This window comes from Amblyomma americanum, chromosome 8 (assembly GCF_052857255.1).
Source record: "Amblyomma americanum isolate KBUSLIRL-KWMA chromosome 8, ASM5285725v1, whole genome shotgun sequence".
NCBI classification, from domain to species: domain Eukaryota; kingdom Metazoa; phylum Arthropoda; class Arachnida; order Ixodida; family Ixodidae; genus Amblyomma; species Amblyomma americanum.
The window spans coordinates 37,791,849-37,814,646 of record NC_135504.1 but is presented as its reverse complement, the minus strand read 5'-3'; the positions used below and the strand labels follow the sequence as shown (position 1 = coordinate 37,814,646).

At 45.7% G+C, this 22,798-nt stretch overlaps 1 protein-coding gene and 1 long non-coding RNA gene across 2 annotated transcripts in view; one reads left to right on the top strand and one right to left on the bottom strand.

Moving 5' to 3' along the window:
* LOC144101385 (ribosomal L1 domain-containing protein 1-like) overlaps positions 1-22,798 on the top strand; it is a 486,157-nt gene that overhangs the window by 14,689 nt on the left and 448,670 nt on the right. The gene's annotated exons all lie outside the window — the stretch shown is intronic.
* LOC144100734 (uncharacterized) lies at positions 3,987-9,100 on the bottom strand. Its single transcript, XR_013307822.1, has 3 exons — positions 9,001-9,100; positions 6,103-6,220; positions 3,987-4,067 (listed from the first exon to the last, which is right to left on the bottom strand). It is a non-coding gene; the product is annotated as an uncharacterized LOC144100734 (long non-coding RNA).

Genomic DNA, 22,798 nt, shown 5'->3' with positions numbered 1-22,798 from the left:
GGTCTTTTAAGAGGCAGCAGATGTGCGCAGTACACGCGGATATCAAATATTATAACTCAAGGAAAGGAGAGGCTAAACTTGGAAACACATCGAACACGCACGCATCCCGAGAGGGAGTTCACATCCACCAGCTAACAAAAAAGGTGGCTCTGGCTTATGACACCCCTTGGCACCTTGGCACTGCCCGCGGTAATTTAAAGCGTTACAGGCTTTTCTTCTGTTCTCTTAAAATATATAATTACGTTCTAGTGCGAAAACACTCCTTTGCTAGCAAAGCGGGAAACTCACGTTCCGCACTAAAAGAGTACGACGCCATAGCGTAATGGGTTAATTCCCACATATGCAGGTTATTCTTTATGTTCATATACATCACCGGGAGTCCTCAGTGGTGCAGCAGTTAAGAGATGCGCCACTGCCCTGAGGATGTTGCCTTTAGCATTTTCGCCCATGCTACTCTACTCTAAAGCACTACCATTTTACGCGATAGCGTTACAGCTCGTTCGGTCGTAAAGCCGTCGGCTTAGTAGTATTCGGCACCGGGTGTCGGAAATAATCGGGGCCTCCGTAAAAAAATTGTATCATGTCAATTTGTGGTTCCAATGATTGACGATTGATTGGTGTGTGATAGGCGATGACGAGTTAATGCAATGATTGTAATTAAAAGGAGGGTTCAAAGGTGTCAGAATAGAAAGCCAATGCTTGATGATGCTAATTAACAAAATTTAGAGGGTGTAATTGGGGAATTTTAAACAGTAAAGAAAAAAACAAATGAGAAATGCGTTCAAAGACGTCAAACAGCCCAGAATGGAAAGCCTAATCCACTACGCTAACGAGTCATACTCTTAAGGCGGAGCTTAAGTGTACTCTCCATTCTTTTAATTTTTTTTCATTTTTCCCTTATGCAGTCACAGCGACCGGGACAAAGTATGCACGACTTTGGAGAGTAGTTCCTCTCACCGGGGTCACTTACCCTTTCTTTCTTTCCTTCACTGCTGCAGGGGAAGGGGCGGGGCGCGGAAGGTTTTGTGCCTGGTTGGTTTACACCCACGTGACGGACGCCCTTGCGCCCGCGAAGCCGCTTGGGGCGCTGCATCGGCGTCGCTGCTTGCCCCTTCATTAAAGTTAGAGGAAGGGAAAAACGTGCTGAACGACCCGCCTGTCAGCAGCTGCCCCACTAAAAGCCCCCAGTGGCTCCAGATTTATCTGAAGTCACCTGCTTGGATGAGGAGCCAATGCTCGAGCCTGACGGGAGACAGGGCAGCTGCCTGCAATCTGACATGCGAGATGGCGGTCAGCGATGATGTCCACAGATGCAAAGGAAATCCATTCGTTGCAGTGATAAAGGTATTTCTTTCGCTTTTTTTTTGCCTGTATACGGATCGTTCGGTCGAAAAGCCGTCGGCATGCAGTCGGCACCGCGTGTCGGAAATGATTGGGGCTGCATAAAAATATAGTATCATGGTCATTTTTGGTTCTAGTGATTGATGATTGAATGTTGCATGATAGGCGATCACGAGTTAATGAGGCTTTTGCGAATAACTGAATAATTAAATAAATGAAAAAATGAAATAAGGGGGTTCAAAGGCGTCAAAATGCTCAGTATGAAAAGCAAATGCTTGATGTTGCTGGTGCATTTTTCCTACCCGACGGTCACGTTCACCCTTTTTTTTGTTAACCGCTGAAATGTCTCGCGCACGTACCAGCATATATACCCCAACTCTGGATCTCACGTGTTGTAACTGGCTACGCCAGCGAACTGCGCCCTCGATAGACAATGCCAATTCTTAACGTGTCCGGTTGTGCGCGTGTGTGGCGTACGGGTTACTCACGGCTATGCTATGAAGGCACATATCACGGCGCGTGTTGCACAAACGACATCTAACGACTGTTCTCGCGCTGGCTGAGCCGCACCCAACAACGACGCGCGCTTTTGACTCCCCGAAAGGCGCCGAACGATCCTGGTATAGTGGCCTATGTCTCCGTGTCCTTTGAGTCGCGCCAATGCGAATCTTTCTGCGTTCGAAAAGCTTTCCCATGGCGTTACTTCGTCGTTTTACGATCCGTAGGAGACTTTAAGAGAGAGCCGACCAATGCCAACCTTTCTCTGTTGCTGGATGGCTGCCGGAGTTACGGTAATGATGGTCCGGAGAGCACGTCCCCGAGCGCCTGCGGTCAGCGGCCACATCCAAAGCGCCGGTAGCCTCCTTGAAAAGGCAGTGAGCAAATCGGGTTAATTAGCAAGAAGATGTAACAAACTTAAGGACATACTTCTGCTCCTAAACAATGACTTCTTCAGGTTCTAAGAGCCAAATGAACCTCAATATTTATGTTGCACTAGCATGCCGGGTTTAACATCCACATACTGCGCAGAGGCTATGGGAGCCGTCGTAGTGGATGATGTTTGCAAATTATTAATTACTCCCGCTGTCAGGATTCGTTCCCGCAGTCTTGGACATAGTAGCTGATGCGTATTTCCGTTCCGTCAAATGCATAACGCCGCTACTTCCGGTTTCACATCCCGGGCTCCTGTTCGAGTTTTAAAACTTAGTGTGCGACGTAACAGGGTAGCAGGCACTCAAGATGAATGGGAGATGCTTTGCGTGCCGGTAACGTTTGGATTATAAAAAAAAGGTAAACATTCTTTTCTAGCCAATTCTTCAAACAGTGATTTTGGCTTGAAAACATCTCGCCATGCAATCTAAAAAGTAGTAGACTCCTAGGGTAAGCTATAAATTTGCATGATCTTAATCTTTTAAAAGATGGACAAGAATTATCTGTCAGGAAGAAAAAATTGAACTGTACCCCACTGTAGTTAATATCCATATCAGTTTTTACAATTTTGAAAACCCTGTTACCCTCGGCGCTGTGGCCCAGCTCGGTTATTTCGACGAGTTACGTGCACTGGAGAGGTTGCTTTGCCTGCAAGCGTCTTGAAGGCGCGTGTATTTTGGCGCGGTGTAGCCTGAATTTGTTGGGCGACAGCACCGAGAGTAGCAGAGTTTTTGAAATTTTAAAAACTGCCATGGATATTAACTAAGGTTGGCTACATGCCTCTCAGTTAAAACAGTAATAGTTAAAAAGTTAACTGGTTTGATTTACGGGGGTTTAACATCCCAAAGCGACTCAGACTATGAGGAACGGCCGTAGTGAAGGGCTCCTGAAATTTCGATCACGTGGGTTTTTTTAACGTGCGCTGACATCGCACAGTACACAGGCCTCTAGAATTTCGCCTCCATCGAAATGCGACCTCCGCGGCCAGGATTGAACCCTCGCCTTTCGGGTCAGTAGCCGAGCGCAATAACCACTGAGCCACCACGGCGGCCAATAAGTCACTATTCAAATCAGTTAAACAGCCTGCTGGTTAGCACATCCTAACTCTATCCCTACACACTACATCACTGAAAATGCTATGCTGAAAACCCTTATAAAAATGGTCTATAGAAAATGTATAGATTTCTTATAGACTCTATTGCCTTCCTATAGGCATTTTTGTCTACTGGAAGTTTATGGACTGAATATAGACAAAAGTCTCCTGATAGTGTATGGCCGGCATTAAATCTATAGATTGTGTATAGACTGTCTATAGTATTTGTATTGCCTTTAGACTCTTCTCTAGGGTTCGTCTATTTAGAGTCGGTAGACTATAGACTGTCTAAAGACGTTTTTGGAAAGAAAAAGCCCTCTTCGAACTCAAAAAAGCACATTTTAAAATTTATGTAAAGCCTTAGATGAAACACCCTTTATAACGACTATTCTTCTATTGGCTGAGCCGTACCCAGCGACGGGCGCTTTTGATTTTCCGAATTGCGCCGAACGATCCCCGCATTGCGGCCTGTGTCTCCGCGTCCAACCAGGCGTCTCGGGGTGAAGCAGTCATCCAGTGGTTCGAAACTTTTAAATGCAGTTACTTCTTCGTTTTACGATACGTAGGCGAATGGAAGATACAATGACTAATGCCACCTTTTTTGTTTGCTGGATGACAGACTGAGCGACGGTCTAGATGGTCCCGGGTGTGTATACCCGGGCGCCTACGGTCAGCGCCCACATCCAAAGCGCCGGTAGCATTCCTGAAAAGGCAATGAGCAAATCTTGTTTAATTAGCTGGAAGGCATATCACACTTTACTCACTTTTGCTATCAGAAAGCAAAGAAAGTTTCTTTCTTCATCACTACAAAAGTCTAGGACATGTTCTGCATGCTCCCAAAAAACGGCTTCTTCAGGTTCTCAGGTGAGCCAATCGGAACTCAATATTTCACTTGGAACTAGTATGTCAGGTTCAATATGCAGACACTGCACATGAGCTATGAGAGATGCTGGAGTGGATGATGTTTGCAAATTAATTTCGACCATCTCATATTCGTCAAAGATCGCTTGACTCGCAAAGCACGTGGAGTTTTTGCATTTCGCCTCAATCAAAATGCGTGACCTACGCTGTTATGATTAGGTCCTGTGGACTCAGCCCTTATAAATTTTGTTTAGACAGTTTATAGCCTGTCCATAGACTTCGGTCTATAAAGTCTATAGACCCTCTATAGAAAAATCCTAGACAAATCAATAAATCTATAGATAAATCTATAGATTTATGGCCGTACACCTTTAGTCTACTTTTGTCTATAGACAGTCTATAGTCTACGAAAAGACAAAATATCTATACGAATGCAGTATAGTCTAAGAAGTCTACAGACTGTCTATAGACCATTTTTATACGGGAGTAGCCGCGCCTAATTCTTATCTGTCAAAGGTAAAACGCCAGTACTTCTGGTTTCACGATCCCGCCCATGTGTGCAACGAAAGAGGGTAGTTGACACCCAGAGAGAATGGAAAATTATTTGCGTGGGCATTAGGCGTTTGTGAAAAGTAGGAAACATCTCAACAAGCAAAGTAAAAAGTAGCACACGTTCTCGGAACAAGTTAAAAAACTCAAAAAGTAAAACTGTGAATTGTAGGGTTTAAACGTGTCGAAGCGACACAGGGGCTACGAGGGACGCCGTATTGGAGGGCTCGGATTAATTTTGGGCAACTATAGGCTTCTTCAATGCGCGCTCATGTCGCACAGCACACAGGCGCCACCTACTGAACGTCGCCGCCGCGGCCGATATTGAGGTTTCGAACTGCTGTCTTTCGCGTTTAAATTCAATGAGCTATAGTAAGTCGTGCAACGGAAGCAGCGGAATTGTGTGCTTTTTAGATAGATTTTTTCCGTTGTCGCAAAAACGCTATTTTAATGTAGAGGGCGATGTTGAAGCCGTTGTTCGTGTGGCTTTGACGGTTTGGATTTGGAAACAGGTGCAGCTTAAAGGTGCACTAAAGAGAAATTTGAACTCGTCTCTCTACCTGGGAAATGTATCTACACGTTCCGGACGTTCTTAGAAACGGCGAATTATTATCCTGTGATGACGATTTCTCTGATTAAATCGGATTAAACGCCCCGGCTCCCGCCTTTTTTTGAAGTCATGCCTACCCTTACGCCTTCCCGCGGCCGGGCTCGAACTCGCGTATTTCGGGTCAGCAGCCGAGCACCTTAACTACTGGGCCACCGCGGCGGGGTGAAAAAAGTGAGAATCAAAAACTGCGCATATAAGGGTGCGTAGGGATAACCTAATCGAAGGAGAGGGTGTACGTGAGTTAGAAGGACCTGTAATTATATCGCTTACTACTATTAAGAACGAAGGGGTCATCGCAACTTTATTATTGAAGGTAAAAGTCAGAATTTTGTTCTTTCATCTCCACAAGTGTGGTCTACAGCCGCCGGCTAATAGCAGAGCTATCGGCTTCATTTGAGGAACGCGTGGTTCAGAGACTTTTGTCCCCGACTGTACTTCTACAAGTACCTAGGGTTTAACTTTTGATCGATGAGTAATGCCTTGCAGAGTGTTTTCGCTGTGTGAGATCAGCTGTTCATAAGTTGCAGCTCATTTGTCTGCGTGACTCAGCTATTGTAACTTGCAGTTTTCACTGTTGTAAATTTTTGCAAATATATTTCCTCGTCTACATCATCTCTAACACGGAAAGTCTCCCCCTTCAACACCGCCGAATAACCAAGCTTGTAAAGGTCTGATCCTCTCCGAAGAAAGGGAAAGGATCATCTTTGAATTTGCTCACCTTTCTGTCTGCGGGTAAGTGGTGGCCAGGACGTAGAGGCCCTGGAGCACGAGGGCTGCTCTGGCAGTGGAAACAAGGATCCAGCGACGTGCCGTCAACCAGCGGGTTTGAAGCTTCCCTGCAGCGGCGAAACAAGGAGAATGTTAGGTCAACCATGCACCGTCGTCGCAAAGCACGAGAGTTCGGCCGAACGAAGCGATGCATGAGCGCCGAACTCAGAGCTGACAAAGACAGAAAAAAATTGGCAGTGGCTTAACTTGGCTAACGCTGGAATTCAGCGAAAAGCATGCAGGCTTGCTAAGCGTCTGAGGCTCGTCCATGGCAGCTCCGGTACACGCCAGCGACAGCCATTCTATAGATACACACACGACCATGTTTCTACGATGTTGTATCAGGTGGTCTTACGACACCACAGGATGTCATCGCGTGGCTTCACATCACCCCATCGAATGTGCTTAAGGTCAAAGGTCAACCCAAAGGTCAGGGGTCAAAGGTCAACTAAATGTCACGGTCGAGGTCAGGGGGGTCAGGGGTCAAGGGTTCGACCCAGTAACTGTACCACATATAGTCATACACGTCTAACATGGTTGGGCTGAAGGTCGTTAAAGATCATTGCCAGGCCTACTGGACGACTGCTTTATCTAGCCTAGTGAAGCCTGTGTCTTCAATAAAATTTGGTACGGTTTAGTGATCCAGTCTGCTGGTGATATTGACATTCGGTACTTTTAACAATTATGGCCGTTGGTGATATCGGCTTGTACGTTCAAGTAAACATGAAGGCCTGTGGGGTAAGCATTCGCCCAAAACAAGGGCCAGACTACGGAGGTCTGCCATGAGAACTACAGTTAGGCATTATGTTCCCAGCTGAGACATTACTAGCGTTTCAAGTGTGACAAAAAAACCATTTTTTCTCTACTTACAATCATATCAATGATGCCACGACCATGACGGACAAAAGCACTGCACAGATACTGATGCAGTTCTCATCCGAAACCGCTGCCTATATTTTTTAATCAGACGTTTGCCATTAGGCATAAAGAGAAAGGGAGAGGGAAAATGGAAGGAAGTTAGAAGGAGGAGTGTAGACAAGCCTAGCTTAAAAAGTGGCAAATGTTCTCGATAAAACAATTACCAAGTGTCCACTTGACATAGTAGCTTTTAAAAGGAAACCTCTCTGGAAATGCAGATACCATGATTCCCATGAAGCGACTTTTCCAGTAGTCACCCAACCTATTATTAACATATTTTAACATTTTTATCGCGCCTCTAAGCATCAACCGACACCCATCACTCGCCTCGTACTTATTTTAACCCTTTTACACCTGTTACCCCACAGAGTGGGATCGAACGGCTATCCTTGGTGTCGGGAGCCGGGCACATTCGCTCTACACCACTGACGTAAGATCGTTCAGTGAGATGAATTGAGGACATGTATGAGAAGCTCCAACCACACAGTAGACAAATTAAATTACAGGAACACTTAGATAATTAGGATGACTGACTGTCGTCACTAAATGATATAAACAAACAGCGTCGCCGGCAATTAAAGTGGAGAGTAATTAAACTAAAAGAAAAAATGAGAATCAGCACCTCCGCATATGTGGACGTGAAGGATGCCGCGGGAGGGATCTGTATTGCTATCAAAGGAGAAAAATTAAACGATGTCTTGTATTTTTTTATTTGGGCATTTACACCACTCCTTATAAGTTCTCTCATTTAATGTGTCCACACCTTTGTATCATGTTCCGTTGGGTTAGTCAGCGTCTGTGTCTTCCATCGCCATCGTCCTGTGTTCGCGACGTTCCACCTTGAAGCCCGTAGTTGTACACCCTTGTCGCCCTGCTTTACTCGAACATCTGCTTATTGAGCGTGTTGGTCGAGATATTGCATTATTCTTTATAGTTTGGTTGACTCAAAAGGAATCTGCATTTGTGCCTTATTTCTGACACTCATTGGCGAATCTGACCCAACTATTGTGAATGGGCGTTACTCATAAGCGAAGAGCCAGAGGTCAAGGACGGATCCAGCAGTGGATTCTGCCAAACATCGCACGCAGCAGGCTTTCTTTTTTACATCTCGTCTCCGTTAAGGACATTGTAAGCATCTTATAAGCATGCACTGCTGTTGTGTCATTTTGTTTATGCCACTGCTGCATAGTCAACTTGGCTGCACAGTATGTAAAGAAAGCAATATTTTTAATAATCGAAAGCATTTCTAGACACCGGCAGTGTTGGCAAAATGTGTATGCGGAATGTGGAAGCAACAGTGGTGTGGTGAAGTATATAAAATCAGTGATCAAACAATAATGTGTCAGTCATTATTCATTGGTCATTAACATTACACCTTACTTAATGACCATAATTGACGGTCGTATTTAACAATGTAAATAACGCGATAAACAATGCTGCTAATTAATTGTGTTAATTATTGCAGGTGATTACCGGAGGTCATACTGATGATTAGTATGGCTAATTAGCTACGCCGTGTGATGTCACAGGGGTGTGATGTCATCCCATAAGTCTGACGACGCTCCTCACCACCTTTTCCAAAATACATCACGCATTTATGACTTCAAAGTGTTGGTTAAGTGCTCTGAAAATGGCTGTGTTTTAGCTCTCGTTAAAGCTGGAGTGACGCGATATCTATATCTGGCATCTGGCCGAGTGGAACTCACTCAGTCGAATTGCAACGACGCCGCTATGGAACTCAAGTGGGGCTAAGCTTAATGGATTGAAGAGGAAGCATTGTGCAGCTATCGCTACAAAAATTCCACTGCGCGGGTGTTTTTCCATAGCAGGGTTCGCTTCCCCTTACAATGTTCGAACAGATTGACCTCGTGCTTAAGGACTGAACACCGCTGTCAGCGACATGCCACGCCACTTGACAGTGACAACTTACGGCATAGTGGACGCAAGGCTGCGGCGTGCAAGTGGCGTCTTTTCCACCACACAGCTTCACTCGTGACGCAGGCATGTCATGCGACCCGGTGTCCTTGGAACCCTGCCGGCCTGCGCATGGAGAATGTTACGTCAGCCTACACCATGACGCAGTTAGAAATTCAGGCTTCAAGAAAGCAGCAGGTGGGATTTTGTCCACGAAATTATCAAATGCCCCCTCGAGGACACCACAAGCAAGAACTTCGTTTGTTTTTCTGTGCATGAGAGCTGAAGTGTTTTTTTAATGCCAAATAAAAATGACAAACCCTCGTTTCACACGAATAACAATGCCCGGTTGTACAATGATTAGCCAAGCTCTCTCTACGTCGATCCACATATTCTCATATTATGATCTCATATTTAGGGTAGATTTTTTTCTAACAAAATTCGTGAGAACAATTTTTTGGGAACTCAATTCTAGAGAGGGGAAAACTGAGGAACCAGAGATATACTGTGCCACAATACGCACGCTATATTCGGGAAAATACGGTAAAATAGGCGCCAGCATCGCGTGAACACAATGATGCCAAAGATGCCGCGCTCAACACGCCAGCTTGTGGGTCTTAAGGGGAATGCAAGCATGTAAAGACAGTTCAGAAATTTATAGGTTCTACCACTGAAAACAGTGAAGACGAAGAATAGCTTCTTCAGAGCTTCTAACTCTCTATACCAACTTACAATTGATATTTCCTACTATGTCCAGATACAAAATCTCATTAAAAAATGCGGCTGCTAGCAGGCCAATTTATCATTCCTTCTGATGTCCAGATACAAAATCTAAAAAGAAAAAATTGCGACTGCTAGCAGGCTATTCCTTCAAACATGCTACAAGGGATATCTAAACGCCACCGTTTTCGAACTTCCCTTTCAATGAAATGCTGGAGTCAAAATTCTGATACAGGTCAGTAGTGATTGATGAACCACCTAGATGACTCAACGGTTCTGGTGTCCGGCTGGAGAAGTCAAGGTCACGAGACACAGGCCTAGTTTATAAATGAGCAATATTTGTGTTTTATAGACACCACAATACCTGGAACGACACAAACCACAAAATACCTATATCCCTAAAAACACCCGCCCTTATTCCATGTCGGCTATGAATTGCCACACACCTTCCTGTCCTAAATCTGACATAAATGCGTATTTAGGTCACCACAAATCCAGTTGAGGTTTGAGGTTTATGAGGGTTTAACGTCCCAAAGCGACTCAGGCTATGAGAGACGCCGTAGTGAACGGCTCCGGAAATTTCGACCACCTGGGGTTCTTTAACATGCACTGACATCGCACTGTACACGGGCCTCTAGAATTTCGCCTCCATCGAAATTCGACCGTCGCGGCCGGGATCGAACCCGCGTCTTTCGGGCCAACAGCCGAGTGCCATAACTACTCAGCCACCACGGCGGCGCAGAGTTAAGTAGGAGGGTAAATAAGAGAGGCATTCAGTCCAGTTGAAAGCCATGGTTTATGTTATATGGAGTTTAAACGCCCCAGTGCGATCCAGGCTACGAAGGATGCCGTAGTGGAGGGCTCCAGATAATTTCGACCGCCTGGGGTTTTTAACGTGCACTGGCACAGCACAGTACACAAGTCCGCCACCGCCGGGATCAAACAATAGTCTTTTGGGTGAGACGCCGAGCACCATATCTACTGATACACCGCGGCGGCAGATCCACAGACAGGATCATTGAACATACAATACCTACTTATGCACCTGTGCAGGCGTATTTACATTACTGGCGGATAGACAGGAATTCACCAGGTAACTCAAGATGGTGCGTTAGGCAGTTCAAGGTAGTTCAACAGCTGTCTCTCGCTGGTTGGAGCTTTATCCTTAGCTATGGGCCAAGTTTACTGTTTCTTTCCTTTAATGAACTAGATGACTTGCGCCCGTTGCGCCATACCTTGACGCCCGGTGTCCTTGGGCACTGGCGTCTAAACCACCGAAGCAAGGCGTGGATAGCCATTGCCGCTTCCATCGCCTCCGGTTGTGTGCGTGTGTGGTGTACATATCATGACCATGTTAAATTGGCATAGATGGCGACGCGGGTTACACAAATGGCATGTAAAAACTGCTCCCGTATTTGCTGAGCCACAGCCAGTGACGCGCGCTTAGTACTTTCTGAACAATGCCGAACGATCCTCATATGGGGGCCTGTATTCCCGCGTCTTCCTAGGTGCCAACCACTTCGCAGTCTCCGAGTGGCTCACAGCGTTTTCCCATATGTTTACATCGTGGTCTCGCAATACATAGGGTGGTATCAGAGAGGCTGACTAATTCCAACGTACCCGGGCTACGCAGGGGCGTCTGAGCTGCGGCCAGGAGAGCCCTGGAGCTGATTTCCTGGCTGCCTCCGACGAGTTGCCACATCCAAAGCGCCGGTCGCCTTTTCTGCGAAGGCGTAGAGCACATCCCGTTAATTAGCTCTGAGGGATAGTAAGAACGGATAAACAAACGTTATTTACGTGGCGAAAGGAAAGAAAAAAAAGCAAATCGGCAATGGCGTAACTTGGCTAACAATGGAATTCACCGAAAAGAGAGCACGTTTGCTATGTGTCTTAGGCTCGTCCATGGCAGCTCCGCTACACGCTCGCGACGACCGTTCTATATGCACCCAAACGACCACGTGGCTATGACGTGTAATCACATGGACTTACGACACACCCATTGGATTTCACGAGGCTTCGTATCACCTTATCGAATGTTCTTAAAGTCAAAGGTCAATCCAAATGTCACCCAATGTCAAAAGTCATAGGTCAAATGTAAACTAAATATCATTGTTTAAGGTCAAGGGTTCGACACCATAACCATAACGTGGTTGGGCTGACGGTCATTAAAGGTCATTCTCCGGCCTACGAGACGACTGCTTTATCTAAGATAAGAGTAGTGAAGCTTTTCACTTCAAGACAATTATTGACATCACCTCTGAAGAGATTAACTATTACTCCTAAAGAAACCGAGTATCCTTCCAAAAGCGAGGAACGCGTAATCCTTCAGGTTCTCGAGAGACCAACTGGAAAGTAAAGATCTAATTTTGTGGTAATACTTGAGGCTTAACGTGTTGGCTGCAAGGGGGCTGCGAAGGGCTCTTGATGAATTTCGACCTCCTGCGAGGTCTTCATCGTCAACTCGCATCGCGTTGAGGTAGGGAAGTTTGGCTGTTAACTGTGATCTCACAATTTTCATCACTGCATTTAAATAAAAGCGAAATGAAAAAAAAGGCGATGCAGAGAGATTGTAGAGAATTTGTAGCACCTCTCAAGGGGCCGAAACTTTTGGAGCTCTCCACTGCGTCTTTCGTTGCCCTCAGACAACTTACGCGACTAAACACTCTTCGTGAAGAGATAACAATTGGAACAGTCTCAACAAGAAATGAGACCGGAAATTGCCAATTCTTGGGACGTGTGCCCTTAGTGGTTATGAGAACAAGAGCGGCAACTGGTGTGGCACAGCATGCCGAAATCTCGTTCCGAACATACCCTTGCCGGATATGAGATGTCTGCTGCGTAAATGCAGCACGCTGCATTCTATTAGCATCCCTGATGAACTCTAGTGAAGGGCTTATGCTGAGAACGTGAAGCAACCAGTGACAAACCGTGTGTAGTGTGTCGGGGGGGGGGGGGGGGGAGGGAGGGGGGGGGGGGGGCTGGCGGTAAGGCACTTCTCGGTTCTTGAAGATGCTGAAGCACGAAATCCTCACTTCGTTTCGCCTCCATGTCGGTGGCGCATAGATCTGGATCTTGGCATCAACGAGATCTCGTTACGCATAGCGTTTGCGGCTACACTATAAAAACAATAATGCCTATGTGGGAGCAAAAAGGCAGCAAGCTGTCCTGTAGCGTAGGGAGGGCGCTAAAGGACAGATTACTCTCTAGTCCTTTTTGTTTTAGAGTATCGCTAAGAGCGCGCTTTGGCTCCGTTCCACCCGATTCAGCCTTGCGGGCTCAGTCCTCACGCTTACGTGCAAGCGTTCCGAGCAGGTCGCTTTGTTTTCCCCATGTCGGTTCTATTAGTTGCACTACTCACACGAGTCCCGTGTTTTCCAATCCATAAAAGTCCTTAAGGTGCGAGAGGGGAGTGCCAGGACGACATCAACGACTTGATTTCCCTTAACGTATGCCACCTGCCTATTGCAGGATGGACACCTGTACCTGTCGGCTGCGAGTCGTGCATGAATGTACGAGGACAAGGAATTCTGCAGGAATCCGACTTTTGACCATGCCTGGCACTGATGGTGCCAAAAATGTATGTAAGTGATAAGAGCAGTGATAAGGCGAGGAAACTTGAATGCCCTTAATACTACACAGAAACATTTTACCCACCTTGTTTAAAACATTACTTTATTGCTCGCTCATAGAATCCGCACTCTAGTATTGTTTGTTAGTCTGGTGTAATGTGATAAAGCAGAATCTCACCTCATTGTTTATTGTAAAAAAAAAAACTTTACTCGCGCCCTTTTTCTACAGACGCATTATCATAATTAAAAATAAATCCTTTAGAAGACATGATTTCACTTCGTACTGTTGCGCTTGTTTACTAGGAAATATGATTTTTCGATTCAACATTCATAAAACATGATGCACACAACCTCAGACACGCAGGTCATGCAACTCGTCTAATTTGAACTATGGTATGCAGGTGACCTCTATGTTGTTTCGGTTGTTATCAATGAACTGCCTTTCCTCTACAACTTATCTCAGGATTTTAAAGTTGTTCTCTGATTGAAACGTGTTGTTGCGCTATCTTGTTTCAGCTGTTGGTACTCGACATTTGTTTCAATTACCTGGTTGGCTAGAGGCGTTATGTTTTATGTCCTTGATGCTTCGTTACTTCGTCCAGAGCCCCGTCAAGCAGTGTTATATGCCTTTAATTCTGGGCTCGATGATTTTTGTGATAATTAAAAAAGTAAGCGAACTCTAAAAGACCCGACTGCTGAACCTGAGGCCGCAAATCTTGAGCTAACTGGAAATCCCGTGTGGTTTCTCTACGGTGCGACACTCAACTTGGCCACGCTAGCTCCGCTAAGCCTGGCGGGTGAGCGCACTGCGCATGCGCACTTCAGCGCCCGCTTAGTAGGGAGTGAAAACCGGTCTGGGCACTGCACCTGTGGTCTCGCCAAGCTGCACCATCTCGAGCTGCCTCGAAGGATATCGTGCCGCTTCGAGACGAGCTGCGGGTGGCTGCAAGTGCAAGGGAAGCGAGGGTTGCAATCGGATGCACCGTGCATGCAATGTCTGCTCTTCAGCAGCCAACGTACGCCAGCGACAACACCAACGCGTCTGTAAACTCGCATACCAAGTGCACGGTCTTAGGTCATATTGAAACTTATTGGAGGCATCAGTGCGAACGTGGTAAGTGACATCATCTCCACGCATCAGCACCAGCAATATCGGCCCTGCTGCACACCCCAAAAGTATTGCAGTTAGCAAGAATAAAACAGGGGCTCGCTGGAAACACTTCACAAGGCTAATCTGGTTATGTGCGGCTCTTAGCCTCCAGCTCCACTCATCGTAATCTTCATCAGCCTGACTACGCTTAGTGCAGGGCAAAGGTCTCTCCCATGTCTCTATAATTAACCTTGTCTTTTGCCAGCTGGGTCCAGCCTACAGCCGCAAACTTGATCTCATCCGCCCACCTAACCTGCCACCCCCTGCTACGGTTGCCTTCTCTTGGAATCCACTCTATTTCGCTTAAGGAATACCGGTGATCTTGCTTTCAGGTTACATGCCCTGCCCATTTTTTCCTCTTGATTTCGACTAGGATATCCTTAACCCGCGTTTGTTCCCTCACCCGCTATGCTCTCACGTTACACGTATAATCGTTCTTGCCACAGCTCGCTGCATGCGTTGTCCTTAACATAAGCTAACTGTGCCCAAAAACAGATTAAGTGACACCATTTGTCCGCGAAATAGATGACTTACCAGGGGCGCAGTAGCTCTGGCATGGCACGCATCGGGATTTCTGGCAGTCGCGACGCAGTTATTTCACACGACCGGCTCGCTCCGACCTGAACTGCGCAAAGGGAATCGTTGGAAAAAGTATTACAAATCTCTGTAAGGAAGCAAAGTTCAAAGAAGCCAAAAAATTCATGATTGTACTTCTCTGCTTAAGAGCGAAAATACAAAAGCCTTGCCCTTTCCTCTCTTTCTTTGCTTCATTTATCATTAATTTTTATCGTCGTTTGAAATGTTTCTCTTTTATTTCATGCTATTTTTGTGTTTACTTTTATTTATATTTTGTTATGTTTTTAATTTTATTCTCTATACTATTTTTATATAACTTGTTTTTCATTTATATTATTGGGTTTTATTTTGTTTATTTGTATCTTTAAAGAAGGTTTCGCTATCGACACATTCCAACAATACCCACTTCACACGCAGCAATTACATAAATCAACTTAATTACAATTCGTCAACCAAATTTCTCCCATTTCGAGAAGTACTCATGCACTATACTAACACAAACATTTTCACATCTCTTCATACTGGACGACAGGATTGTGCGGAGAAAATTTGCGGACACGTTTTTCAGACGCTTTTTGCTGACGCCGCATACCCATTTAAAGCTTTCACATTAATAACTTGCGGTAAAACAGCAGCTACAATGAAGAAACTTCGTCCTTAGTGCGCGAGCACTAAAACCCCCGATCTCAGATTTCGCCTATGTTGACCTGTTTTATGGAAGCATTCGAAGCATCTCTCCGTGACCTTGAAGTTGATTGGGAAGAGCAACCGAGGAATAGTGACAACAGTCGACTGCAGCCTTTATACTCAACTGCAAGAACAGCTGCGAACTGAGCCACTTTAGAAACTCAGGGGAAGGATGCCACTTGTCCAGTTGGGAGGTAAATTAAATGTTGCGAGGTATCGCGTCCAAATAGAAACGAAACCTCTGCAAAGGTGCGTGGTAGGCAAGCGCATGTATGCCCTTACTCATTATCTCCAGCCTTTAATTAGAATGAATTGTAGTTAGAACAATACGCAGTTTTCAGCCTGTAGTGGAACAGTAACAGAACCAAATCTCTCCTGGAAGAAAAAAAGTGTCTTTGCCTCAACTCACCTAAGCCAGGATATACAGAGCGAAAGCACTGTTAAGCATTGTTAGGCACTGTTCAGCTTTGGTTCATCTTTACTGTTTGAAGACTTCAGCGAGAGCAAATTGTTTCAGCGAGAGCAAATCACGTGATGCATCACGTGCCACACGTGCAAGAGCGAGCGTCCAGACGGGCGGTCGGCGCATCGGCGGACGTGACTGCCAAGCGATCAGCTGTGGCGACGACGCAGAAGGTCCGCGGCACCTGCCATGCGCGAATTTGCACATGTGGCACGCCTCCCGATAGAGGTAATATCTAAGTGCCAGACGACCTTCAGGCTCAGCATGATGGGATTGGAGCTTTTGGCTCTAAAAGGAACTGCATTACAGCGTACGAGCCAGCAGACGCCCCTTCAACCCGAGAGCCGGAACGGATTCCAAACTTGGTCTACCCTTGAGCCTAAGCGGGCTGAAAATGCACCGAAAGCACACATCCCCTGGAGATCTTCTCAAGCTGAAAAGGTTAGTCGCTGCGGAGTGGAATCACTCGCCAATTTGGGGCTCGCAGTATCTGGCTTTTTCAAACCAATGCGTCTATAACGCACTTCCTTCATGAATCACAAATATGGAGATACGTTACCTACTGCGACCAAATTGCTGAATGTTAAAGCCCCTGGAGCATAAAATCGTTGCTATAGAAGTGTAATATTTGGGCACTGCAACACCAACCAAGCATTCTAGGCATGAAGGCACGGTACTGGCCCATGCGGCACCAGCAACGGTTCAGTCCTGGAAGGCCCGAACCTTGGGACAGGGACACTGACGGTATACCAGGAGTCACGACGAGCGAAAAAGTGGGGATAACCCTGTTGGAGCTGCAGTTACATCCTATGCTTGGACACCAGTCACGCCTCTTAAGACGATGCATCGTACTCTAACTATTCCATTTCCTATATATTAAAGCACTTATTTTGTAGTTGCTTTTTTTTTAGCGCTGTTCTCTAAGAGATTGAGGTAGATGGTGGAGGATGTTATCAGCGCGTCTGTTGGAGTCTTTGGAAGAACAATAGTTGAAGGAAGACAAACGCTGTCGGTTCCCAAGAGAATTTACTCGTTAAGCTAATACCACATGAGTGTTTAGCACAATAAAAATACACATTGCCTGTTTGGACCTATCAGTAGTAGTTGTGCGGGACTTTTTTTTTCATTCTTAATGACGGTTTCAAAAATAACAGGCTTGCCCTTTAGTCCAAATGCGAAAACCGATCCTTCTCTTTGTCTCCCTGCATTCCATTGACTTTTCACGTTATTATTTATTTTATTGCAGCAAGTATTTGTTTCTTCTTAATTCTTATTTCCATGACGCCAGTACGCGTACCATGACGTCATCGGGTGACGTCCGTGGCTGTTGTGATGTCCGGATGTTATGTCAACGTTCGTGACTATTGTGACGTCTGAGTGCAATTCTAATGTTTAATTAAATAAATAGTTACATCTCATCCACCATATTTTCCCCCCAGGAAGATCTCATCACGTACTGTCTAAAACAATCTAACTTTCGCACATTTATGTTCACAGTACGACGTAACCCCGAGGACAAGTTATGCGGGCACGAATCACGGGATGCAGCCTTGTAATGCTTTCGGATTAAAACGGCTGAAACAATACGGTGGCCAAATGCGTGTGCCACCCTGGAGGCAGGTTCTCTCACCCGTGACAGCCGCTGCTCTCCCCGTCTTTATCCTCGGTGGACGGGCGGCCTGTGGTAGATGCAGGCGTCGGCGCCTTCCATGACACCCACGTGATGAAGGCACTTCGGCGCTGTGGTGGCCGTGGCTGCACCTTTCGCAGCGGTATCCTCCTCCTTTCCGTCGCGGTGGTCGCTCCTTCAGCACAAACAAAAGAACGCGTATCATACCTGAGAATTCCGAAACAAAGCATTACTTTGAACAGGAATGTGTTTACGAACGCAATTTTTTCATATATTGCAAGATTTCCATGCAAAGAATGTACCAACTAGTCCGGGTTACTCCTTTGTTCACTATAACAATATATCTGCAGATCTCTCGTCGACAGGCTCGCATTGTTTTTGCTATTAAGGTTTTTGCTTTCATCAAAAGCGTTGCCCATTGGTTTTCTACGCAGTCTTAAATGCTAGATGTGTCTGATGGAAATATTTTGCTATGCACAGGAAGAATGGACCAATACCTTCAATACTTCCTTAACAGTGCCTTAAAATTGTCCGATAGGAAAAATTTTTGTCGAAGAATGTTCGACATACGTCCTGAATGAGGTGAAAGAAAATGCCGCCCTGAAGGCGAGGAGTTCTTCCGATTGCTGGGTTTATTCACTTACCTCCGTGGGGCGTGGTTGTTGCTTGATGAGCCTGACGGTAGACAGGGCTGTTGCCTGCATTCAGACGTACGAAATGGCGGTTAGTTCCCGAAAAGTGGAAGTCAATATCTCCGTTGTCGTGGTAAAGGAAACTTGTTCGTGAGTTACTCTTGTCTCGCATTATATATGTTCGTTTTTTTTTCACAACACATAAGCAGAAATACAACAAACGACGTGCGGTGAGAAATAAAAGACCAGGATGAAAACACACAAAGAAAAACGACCTTACTTCAACTAAACATGACATGGAACTCTAAAGCTATTCAGTGCACGCGGAAGAGTTGACGGCAGCATCTGTAGGCCACACGCAGTTCACTATGCCTAATACCCGCCCTTGCGCTGTAAAGATATTAGCCCTTACCGGGCGCCCGATCTTATGTTCGCCATTAGCGTTGATCTAATATCCGGAAAACCTTGCGTGAGCACGCATATGAATATTATGGCGCCAACTGCGTGGCACAGGACGCTGGGGCTGCGCCTCCTTCGACGGAAGCAAAAGTTGCTGAGTGGTGCAGAGTAAAAAAAAATGCTTTTAAGAAACTCGCATAGAAGGTGGCACCAGCTTTCGCTCTATGTAATATTGAAAAACAATTTAGAACATTCATCCTCGTTGGATACACATGAAAAATATAAATGCCCTACCTTCGTTTTCTTTGGTATGATGACGTTGAGAAATGCCACGAATACGAATCTACGCGTCACTTCAGTCCCACACTTCTTATATATCAAATGATCAACAACAATAACACGATTAACGCGCTTCTTTGACTTCGGCTGAGGTGGTCTCCGCATTTGCTAGCGCTGTAAGTTAGTTATGGGGTGGAGTAGGGACCGTAGCTGCATCTTATTGTTCATAGCCTATCGTCGAACGTAGTTAAGTAGAACTTGTCAGGCCAGTTGGTCCATTATAGATGCGAATAAATAACTGCTCAAACGAGACATGGACTCGTTTGCGCAGTTCCTTGTTTGCATCTTGGAACTTAGTTTCTCTTGATTTCTACATTGCCTGATTTATTAAGCACTTCAGATGCCATTATGCGCATGTATGCACCACGTGTATGCAGGCTGAATATTTGCGCACATATCTGTGCAATGTTGCTCTGACAGCAGATCGGCACGAGTGCGTTGATTACAAACTCCGTGGTACCTCGCGATCAGTGCTCCATGGCTTCAAGCCCATCAACAGCTGTGCCTCATTGCCAGTTTTATCCTGTGCTTCTTTTTCAATCCGGGGATGTGAGTCGCATTTTCGCTTGCTCCTACGTTTCTTATCTGCATCGAACCCCTGAGGATTTAACTACTAGAAATACAACAGTGCTGGTTCCAAAATACAACAAATTTTTGTCGCCTGTTTTTAAGACAGATTTTTCTGTAGCATTGCGAAGTTGCGTGTTGATGAGACAGAACCGGCTCTGTCGTTGTGACAGGAGACTGCTCAATACTACAGAAAGTACTGTCATTACGAAAAGTTCTGCCATAGTCTTGGCCTAAAATAGTACAGGAAAGTCTATGACCACAGAAAATTTAAGTTTCTGTTTTTCAGTAGGGCAGCGCTAATAGCAGCTGCCACTGCGTCCAATATGCAAATTTACAGGTACGGTTCTTTTATGATGATCAGCTGTGCATATTTATGACGACGCGGTGTGTCCCACAACGGGTAACAACAGGTAGCAGGAGGTTTGCTTTCAATTAGAGTCGCAGTCTGGCCACATACTGCTCTTTCCCCCGTCAAAAAATAAGCAAAGCTTTTCCTTGTTTTCGGGGAAACTTTATGACTTGAGTTCAATTAAAATGCACCACTTTCGACAGCAATGTGAGTTTTAAACGTGGGGCGTTTTAGAAGGCCCCGGCGCGGAGTCTTTACAAAGTTTTGCCAAATTGTTACATTCACGGGTGTTACATGCAGGTATGGGAGGAGGGAGGGCATGACAGATGTATCAAGCGCACTGAACTGTACTAACCTGCACTGAGTGGGCCGAACGCTTTGGGAGTGTGGCCAGGATTTCCGTGTCAGTGGCTTTCTCTCCGCAGTAGCAGGGCAAGTTGGCTACGAAGGTGAAGAGCATGCCTTTTCATTAAATCAGCCGGAAGGCACGATTATTACGGGTGAATAAAAATACCGACCCTATAGATGTAGCCGAGTACACAGCTGTATGACAGATGCCTGCTTTTAAATAAACCGCACCTCTTCAAGTCTGTTACGAAGAGTAGGTTTGTTCCATGTTCGCGAGAAGTCTAATCGCAATTAAATATTTCATTTTGTATCACGTTGCAAGGTGCACGCTTCCGTTGGTCATGAGGGTAATAATAAACAAATCTTTGTTAACTCGTGTTATATTTCAGCTCATCTTGCAGAGCAGTGTACTCTTCAGACATAGATACAAATATACCTAATTGTTAGAAGTATGCGAGCGAAGTAGGTGAGGGAACAAACGCGGGTAATGACATCCTAGTTGAAATCAAGAGGAAGAAATGGGCTTGGGCCGAGCGTGTAATGCGAACGCAAGATAACCGCCGGTCCTTAAGGGTAACGGATTAGATTCCAAGACAAGCGTAGCAGGGGGCGGCAGAAGGTTAGGTGGGCGGATGAGATTAAGAAGTTTGCGGGGATATGGTGGCTGCGGCTTAACAGGACAGGGTTACTTGGTGAGATGTGGAAGAGGCATTTGCCCTGCAGTGAGTGTAGTCATGTTGATGGTGATGATGATGACGATGTGTCATAAGATAGGCAAAGCTGTTCCTTGTTTTCGGAATAGCTTTAAGGATAGAATTAATTTGAAATGTAGCGTTTTTCACAGCAATTCCTGAGAGACCATAGGCTGCTTACGGGCTGTGAATACGAAAGCATCAGTGTGCTATCGCGAGCTTTAGACCTCGACGCAGGTTGCACACTCAGAAATGAAGACACGCTTCCAAACACTGATTCCACAAACACTGAATCCACCAAGGTCCACACACTGTTAGAACACCTACCGGGAGCTGTTCTCCAGCCTAAGAAACGGACGCTATATGGAACTATAAATCGTATGACACCACCCGCAAGGGTGTAGGACTAGCGGTTGCATCACAATTTGAATATGAAAATTGGTTTCTTACGGAAGAAACTGGCGCAGTAACTGTCTTACATAAACATCCTGGTGGACACCTCAATCGCGTCTTAAGGAAAGAGTTAAAGTTTGTTGAAGGCATACAATTGGAGGTGCATTCGTCATCGGTTCGAACCCCTGGTGCGAGCTTGCATTCAATTTGATTAAAACATGCAAGCTATATGCGAACAGAAATACTATGACACCCCCCCGGAACGCTGTGCGACGAACGGTTGCTCATAATTTTAGTGTGGATGTTATCGGGAATGCTGCCAACACATTGAGGTCAGCCAGTGATGGATATATATCTATAATGCTATCGAATTTTATTCTACTGTGTGGGTTATGTCATGGCTGAGAAAGAACAGCATCCTTGTTTGCGAAGTGATATGCAAAGAGGACTCCAGGCCGCTGAAGGGGCCTATAAACGTCATCACGTCATACTCTTAAGGCGGAGCTTAAGTTCTCCATAAAGATTTTACGGGATAGCGTATACAGGTCGTTCGGTCGAAAAGCCGTCGGTGTGGTAATAGGCACCGCGTGACGGAAATAATTGGGGCTGCGTAAAAAAAATCGTACCATGGAAATTTTTTTCCAAATTTGTGGTTTCAGTGATTGATGATAGATTGGTGTGTGATAAGTGATGACGAGCTAATAGAATAATTACAATTAATTAAATGAAAAAATTGAAAGAATTGGTTCAAACGTGTCAGAATGCTAATTAAGAAAATTTATAGCGCGCAATTGATGAATTAACACAATTCAAATAATGAAAAATGCCTTCAAAGATGCCAAACTACTCTGAATAGGAAAACCTAATTCACTATGCTATCGCGTGATTCCCTTAAGGCGGAGCCTAAGTGTTCATCCCGCTGAAGGTTTTTCATCTCACCGGGATCAGCTTCGTGCCATTTCTCCCACCTCCGCTGTGGGGACGAGGCGAGTGACCGTCCCTGCTAATTCCACCCATCACTATCCCCCCCACCCCCGCCGCGCTCCTGGCCAGAACAAGGAGCACCCCACAGCACTGTGACAAAGGACAGTCTCTCTCTCCTTTTCCTGCCTAAACTCTGCTGCAGGCAGAGTTCGGGAGCCGTGCGAACTTCATTAATTTTTGTACTTTGCAAAGCTCTCCCCTGTCCTTTCTTGATGTGGCTCCACTCTATAATTCTCGCTTTCCTTTCCCGGTCACCTCCACCGGCTGCAGCTTGGGTGCTTAATATATTAGACAGCAACTGCCGCGGCCGCCA